The 7,380-nt window shown below is 41.7% G+C and overlaps 1 protein-coding gene across 1 annotated transcript in view; it reads right to left on the bottom strand.

The window, feature by feature from the left end:
• The window catches only part of tox (thymocyte selection-associated high mobility group box), a 640,302-nt gene extending 633,930 nt beyond the window's left edge, over positions 1–6,372 (bottom strand). The window contains exon 1 of the mRNA XM_087985898.1: positions 6,354–6,372. The gene's annotated coding sequence lies outside the window, so the exon portion shown is untranslated. The remainder of the gene's footprint in view (positions 1–6,353) is intronic.
• Between the last annotated feature and the right edge of the window lie 1,008 nt (positions 6,373–7,380).

A 7,380-nucleotide genomic window follows, 5' to 3' on the forward strand; every position in this document is an offset into this window, starting at 1 on the left:
ATGAGTTGTTTAATTATTCACCACCATTCACCGCTGGATGTAGCAGGACTGCAGAGCTGAGATCTGACTATCACTTGCTGCTTCTGTTATCTGGCACATTATGCCATTCACTGATTCTTTCCATGTAACCCTGCGTATTTATTTAAACTGTCATCTAATGTCCTCTTAAATCCCTCAGCTGAACCTTCCTTCACCATATTTCCAGTGCACTCCAGACCACTCACCGCATGAAAAAGTTTCTTCTCATTTTATACTTACTTCTGTTGTAAGTCACTTGCTCTCTAAATAAATAAGGAAAAAAAACACAGCACATTGCAGTAATTCATCCTCGCTGTCTATAGTTAAGAGGCAACACCTTATCTGCTTCTTCTTCATCTGTGTCATCCCGTAGGTAAGCGTCTCCTGTACTGTCCAATCATTCACAATTCTACATTTCTTCAATGATTTGAAAATAGTGTCAGCTTTTATTTCCTTCCATCAGATCAGCGACAGCGATGGAGTCCTCATACTGCCTCCTTTTGTGCACGTTTTTCTCCATCACACATCCAGTTATTCCACTTCTTTCTCATCGTGACCTTAAATTGCGTACTGATACCAACACCTATTGGTTGCAAAAGACCTGTAAGTCTGCTGTGAATGACAGCTACATCAGTGTTATCTGATTGGATGTTATCAATAACATTCTTCAGTCGATGTGATCTAAACTGGTCCCAGATGAGCAACTCTTTTCCTTGCGTAGAACATCAGATCATAAATTTCAAGCTTCCTTTCTCCATTTCCTGCATCCACCTTCATCCAACCAGCCTTGTGGCTGCATATGGATGACAATTCCATTTGGAAATTTCTCCTTTGGCCAAGATTTTCTCTTAAAAACAATGATCTGTTCTAACTTTGTGCCATCAGCCATGCAAGACAGGACTAAAGTAAACCTACTTTTCTCAAGACCAATGGTTCTCACCCAATACTATTTTTCTCCTTTTTGGTTGACAGTTTGATTCTCCAGCATGTCGAGAGTAATAGGCGTTTCAGTCCATGTTTCCAATGCATGATAACTTGTCATCTTTGTCTGCCGATTTCTGATCACGAACTGGTGAAACTGTAATATCCTACCTTTTCATTCAGCAGGCAGCATTCGTGAAATCTTAGCTCTCTGCCGTAGTCCTGAGTGACGCCTTCTCATGATCCTTATAAACCATCCAGCACTTGCCTTAAAATCCAAAATTCTGGATCAGTGGTGCTGGAAGAGCACAGCAGTTCAGGCAGCATCCAAGGAGCTTCGAAATCGACGTTTCGGGCAAAAGCCCTTCATATTCCTGATGAAGGACTTTTACCCGAAACGTCGATTTGGAAGCTCCTTGGATGCTGCCTGAACTTCTGTGCTCTTCCAGCACCACTGATCCAGAATCTGGTTTCCAGCATCTGCAGTCATTGTTTTTACCTCGTTAAAATCCAAAATTCCATCTTTCTTTGATACATTTTGTGCATCAATTTGGGTGGCTTCACGACCAACACATTTTCCATTTTAAAGATTTTCAAGTACCTACTCTGTGACATTTCTCTCCAATGGTGGTCGTTTGCTGGGTTTACCTCCGTTGGCACACTTTTGTTTTAACATTATCTGAAGCTGGTTTGATATCTTTCTCCAGTCTCTCACAGGTTTCTCTGAAACACAACATTCTCTTGTTGCTACACAGTTATCTCTCTTCAATAACTTTAACTTTAAATGCTGCTGTATATTTGTTTTTTTTCTGGATAAAAGCAAATTACTGCGGATGTTGGAATCTGAAACCAAAAGAGAAAATGCTGGAAAATCTCAGCAGGTCTGGCAGCATCTGTCAGGAGAGAAAAGAGCTGACTTTTCGAGTCTAATTGACCCTTTGTCAAAGCTCCCTTTGCGCTTTGACAAAGGGTCAGTTAGACTTGAAACGTCAGCTCTTTTCTCTCCTTACAGATGCCACCAGACCTGCTGAGATTTTCCAGCATTTTCTCTTTTGGTTTTTGTTTCTGTTTTTTTACACAAAATGATGAAGAAATTTCAAAACCTCAACTAGGTATATGACAGTATTCCAAGAGATTGATTGTCACCTGTCTCTGACCGAATGCATCTTAAACTTTCACCCCAAATCGGTGTGAATTGTACATCACATCATATAATAGTACGAAAAAAAGTTCATTTCCTTGTCGCAACATTTATGTACAGGATAATACCTTGACTCACAAATGTTGTTCTGTTATCTGTGAAGAACTAAGGTCAACTTTTACACAGATATATGGAAAATTCCAGATTGTTTGGTCAAAAATAGGAGGTCAACTTTTACATGGGATCGACTTTTACTCGTGTATATATGGTAATAAATCCTGATGCATTACTACTTGCTTTCTACCTGTGTTACCAATTTTAATGTCTTCTGTACATATTCCACCCAAGTCTCTCAGTTCCTGCTTCTTTATTTTATGCTGTCTCTCCATGTTCATTCTATCAAAGTTTATCACCTCGCACTTCTCTGCTTTGAACTTTATCTGCTAACACTCTGCTCCCTCCACCAACCTGCCCTTTTGAAGTTCTATACGGTCCTCTTCAAATTTACAATGCTTCCAAATGTTGTATCACCTCCAAATCTTGAAACGATCCCCCGCACTACGAGATATAGATTATTCATAAAAAACAGGAAAACCAGGATCCCAGTACTTACCCCTGGGGCACTGCACTACAAACCTCCCTCCAGCCTGTAAAATATCCCATGACCATTAGCCTGAAATCAAACAGAAAACACTGAAGAAACTCAGTGGCAACATTTATTGAGAAATAAGCAGAGTTAATGTTTTAACTCTTATTTTGAACTGTTTGGAGTCAATATTCAGTATTTCATAATACGAAGCCTATTTTGTATTTGTGCTCCCACCTGACCCATTTATTCCCATGATTACTGGCCTGAGTTTGAACCTGAGACTCTGTTGTTAGCCACAGCTGATGTGCTTTCACAGTCACCCCTGTGTTGGAAGCAACAGTGAATCTCTCAACCTGAGTGTTAGAAATGAGCAAATGTACAAGCCAGAAAGGAAATGCAAAGGGACAACTCTCTTACCCGGAAGGCTGGAGTTCAATCAGTCACAAGCAATCAGAACAACAGAATCTCAGCAAAAATGTGAAACCAACAGTTAACTACCAACTGTCTGTGTGAGTTTCCTACAAGTGCTCCAGTTTCCTCCCACAGTCCAAAGATGTGTAGCTGAGGGTGGATTGGTAATTGGAAATGCAGGGTTATAGGGATAGACTAGAGGGTTGGGTTGAGGTGGGATGCACTTTGGAGGGTCTCTGTGGACTCACTGGGCTGAATAGCTTGCTTCCACACTGTAGGGATTGTATGATATTGATAACCCTACGAGTTAAACTTGACCTTCTCTTAGGAAATAAGGGCAAGTGACTGAATGGTTAATGGGAGAGCACTTTGGGACATTGGCGATAATCCTATTAGTTTTGCATAAAAATTAAAGTTCTTAATTGGAGTAAGGCAAATTTTAATGGTATGAGACAAGCATTTTTAAAAGTTGATTGGAGTAGACTGTTCGCACGTAAAGGGATAACTGACAAGTGGGAGGCTTTCCAAAGGGAGTTAATGAGAGTTCAGAGGCACAAGGTTGGATATGGAACTTTTCAGAATTGAAAAGTGTGGTGCTGGAAAAGCACAGCAGGTCAGGCAGCATCCGAGGAGCAGGAGAATTGATGTTTCGAGCGTAAGCCCTTCATCAGGATTGAGGAGGGGCAAGTTTAGATCATAGAACATAGAACAGTGCAGCACAGTACAGGCCCTTCCACCCTTAATGTTGTGCCAACCATTTTTCTACTCTAAGATCAAACTAATCTACATAATCTTCATTTTACTATCATCCATGTGCCTATCCAAGAGTCGCTTAAATGTCCCTAATGTCTCTGACTCTTTCCACCCCCACCCCCCACCACTCTCTGTGTAAAGAACCTCCCTCTGACATCTCCCCTAAACCTTCCTCCAATCACTTTAAAATTGTGTCCCCCCTGTGATAGCCTGGGAAAAAGTCTCTGGCTATCCACTCTATCTGCACCTCTCATCATCTTGTACACCTCTACAAAATCACCTCTTGTCCTTCTTCGCTCCAATGAGAAAAGTCCCAGCTCCTTCAACCTTTCTTCATTAGACATGCCCACCAGTCCAGGCAGCATCCTGGGAAATCTCCTCTGCATCCTCTCTAAAAGTTTCACATCCTTCCACTAATGAGGTGACTTAAAAAGTAATTTTTTGTTAAATAAAAGGAATTTTGAGTAAGAGGAAGTAAACTTACTTTTTTTCCAAGTTAGGGCAGCATGGTGGCACAGTGGTTAGCACCGCTGCCTCACAAGTGCCAGGGACCCGGTTTCAATTCCTGCCTCAGACAACTGTCTGTGTGGAGTTTGCACATTCTCCCTGTGTCTGCGTGGGTTTCCTCCGGGTGCTCTGGCTTCCTCCCACTATCCAAAGATGTGCAGGTCAGGTGAATTGGCCATGCTAAATTGTCCATAATATTAGGTATTAGTCAGGATAAACGTAGGGAATGGGTCAAGGTGGGTTGCTCTTCGGAGGATCGGTGTGGACTTGTTGGGATGAAGGGCCTGTTTCCACACTGTAGGGAATCTAATCTAATCTTATTAGCCTTCTTCACCGTTAACACACTGCTCTTATGTTTACATGCTCCAGTCTGTAGGCTTCAACACCTAATCAAGGCTAACACGTTACTGTAACACTGAAGGGTGGTGGTTCTGTCAATGATGATAGCCCATAAATGAGTTATCACATTGATGACCCCTGTGCTGGTCATCTCTTGACATGGCTTGAAGAAAAGGAATTCTTCTGATACCCTGCACAACACCACTAAAACTTATCGTCTACTCATTTATCATAGTGCTGTATGCAGGACCCTGCTCTATACAAATTAACTGCTTCATGTTCCTACACTACACCATGTCTGCACTTAAAGAGAACCCTCATTCACTGTGAAGTTTCACAGGCTGCGGCTGTTTTCCCTGGCGCGTTGGAGGCTGAGGGGTGACCAAATAAACTTTTATAAAATCATGAGGGGCATGGATAGGGTAAATAGACAAAGTCTTTTCCCTGGGGTGGGGGAGTCCAGAACTAGAGGGCAAAGGCTTAGGGTGACACCTAAGGGGCAACATTTTCACCCAGAGGGTGGTGTGTGTGTGAAATGAGCTGCCAGAGGAAGTGGTGGAGGCTGGTACAAATGACAAATTTAAAAGGCATCTGGATGGGTATAAAAATAGGAAGGGTTTGGAGGGACATGGACCGGGTGCTGGAAGGTGGGACTAGATTGGGTTGGGATATTTGGTCGGCATGGACAGGTTGGACCGAAGGATCTGTTTCTGAGCAGTATATCTCTATGACTCTATCACTCTAAATGTAAATACCAGATTTGCTTTTCTCTCTTTAAATGGGGAAAAATGAAAATTATCCTCATACTTCTGTTCGGAGTCAAGGTCAGAATTATTGACAGGGTCAACTACCGTTATAATTGTTGAAATTAATATCAAATTTCAGATTGCATTGCTAGATTCTGTTACCATTAGATTAATTTTTACTCATTTACTTTCTTCCCAAACAGTTCCACACAACAGTTCCATTCAACAAAGATATTGTGCTTTTTCATGTGAAGAATAACATCTTGTCTTTATATGCTACCGTTTGTTGTCCATCACAGCATCCTGTATTGACGCCCAATCTAAGTATTAGTTCTGAAGAGCAATCACCATTCTGCAGGGAAATCTGAGACCAGTTTGCAGTTGGCAAGGTTCACAAAGGACAATGTGATTAATGACCAGGATCTATTCCAATGTTGACCACTTCAGTTGATTCTCACCATAATGTCAAGTTTTTATATCAGAATTGAACTGATGGCTTGTGGAGATGCTATTAAATTAAGGGCAATTATTCACACGCCTTTACTCAATCCCAGTGGGGAGAAAGTGAGGTCTGCAGATCAGAGCTGAAAATGTGTTGCTGGAAAAGCGCAGCAGGTCAGGCAGCATCCAGGGAACAGGAGAATCGAGGTTTCGGGCATAAGCCCTTCTTCTCATTCCTGAAGAAGGGCTTATGCCCGAAACGTCGATTCTCCTGCTCCTTGGATGCTGCCTGACCTGCTGCGCTTTTCCAGCAACACATTTTCAGCTCAATCCCAGTGGGTTCAAGGTTGGGCTAATCTAGCAGGAACATTTAGCTCACTTTAACCACTACATCCTCCATTTCACTGTTTCAGTATTTGCAGCAGAGAGTGGGTCACCCAGTGCAACATACCTCACACAAACCGTTTTGCAACAATTCCATACCTACCTCGCTTAACCTTGGAGATATGTTCCTCATCATTCTATTCAGAAATATTGTTACAAATCTCTGGAGCAGCTGTGACTTGAATCTGGGCCTCCTGAATGAGAGAAAAGGTCATTACCACTGTACCATAAGAGTCTTCATTTACCTGGGCATGATTTTCTCCCTCATGCCTTTATTTAATGGCCTTTAACTGAATTAACACTGGCCATTTCAACCACTTCCTGATGACTTTTACTCTCTGGATGAAGAAGTTTCTCAATAAGTTTCCGATTAGATCCATTAATGTCAGATCTGTATATTTGCAGCTCCCCACCACCCCCCACCCCACCATTTTGGTTTGACCCCTATGAAGAGAAACATCTGTGCCAGTCCTATCAAGCTTTTTCATCATCTCAGATAATTCCATTAGGATATGCCTTTTGGATCTTAGTTCTTGATGGCTGAAGTTAGATGATGTTTTTATAACCGAGGCATCCTATGAGGATTTTCGAAGTGTCATTTGGCAATGCAGTATGTAACACACCCGTATCAATGGATCTGTTCTGCTGTGTTAATCAGGAGTAATAATGGAGGTGTGAGAATTTACAAAGTTAGTTAAATAACCTCCATCACATCTGACTAAGGAAACTAAATCTGACAAGGTTCCTAGTCCAAATGACTATTAATGGCCTCTACAGAAATATTCACATATTTGGATTTTAGGTGATAGAGAGGTTAGGCTCAGCTGTGTCAGAAACATCTCTGTAAGAAAATCAGAACATAAGAAATAGGAAAGGAGCAGGCTATTTTACCTTTGAGCTTTAACCTCAACTCTTATCCACTTTGCATTCACTATGTGCCCTTATTCTCTTGTGGGGCTGTGGTCTTTACCTCTGGAGTAGGGAATCTTGGTTCAAGTCCCAGCTGCCCCAGAGAGGTATAACAACATCTCTGAATAAGTGGATAATGATAAAACATCTACTTCTTGATTGTCTTCAGCTCCAACATTTTACCACCTCAGTGTTGAATATATTAACTGATATAAAGCCCT

Source organism: Chiloscyllium plagiosum, unplaced genomic scaffold, assembly GCF_037043375.1.
Source record: "Chiloscyllium plagiosum isolate Xiang-an unplaced genomic scaffold, Cpla_swu_hap1 HiC_scaffold_4, whole genome shotgun sequence".
NCBI classification, from domain to species: Eukaryota; Metazoa; Chordata; class Chondrichthyes; order Orectolobiformes; family Hemiscylliidae; genus Chiloscyllium; species Chiloscyllium plagiosum.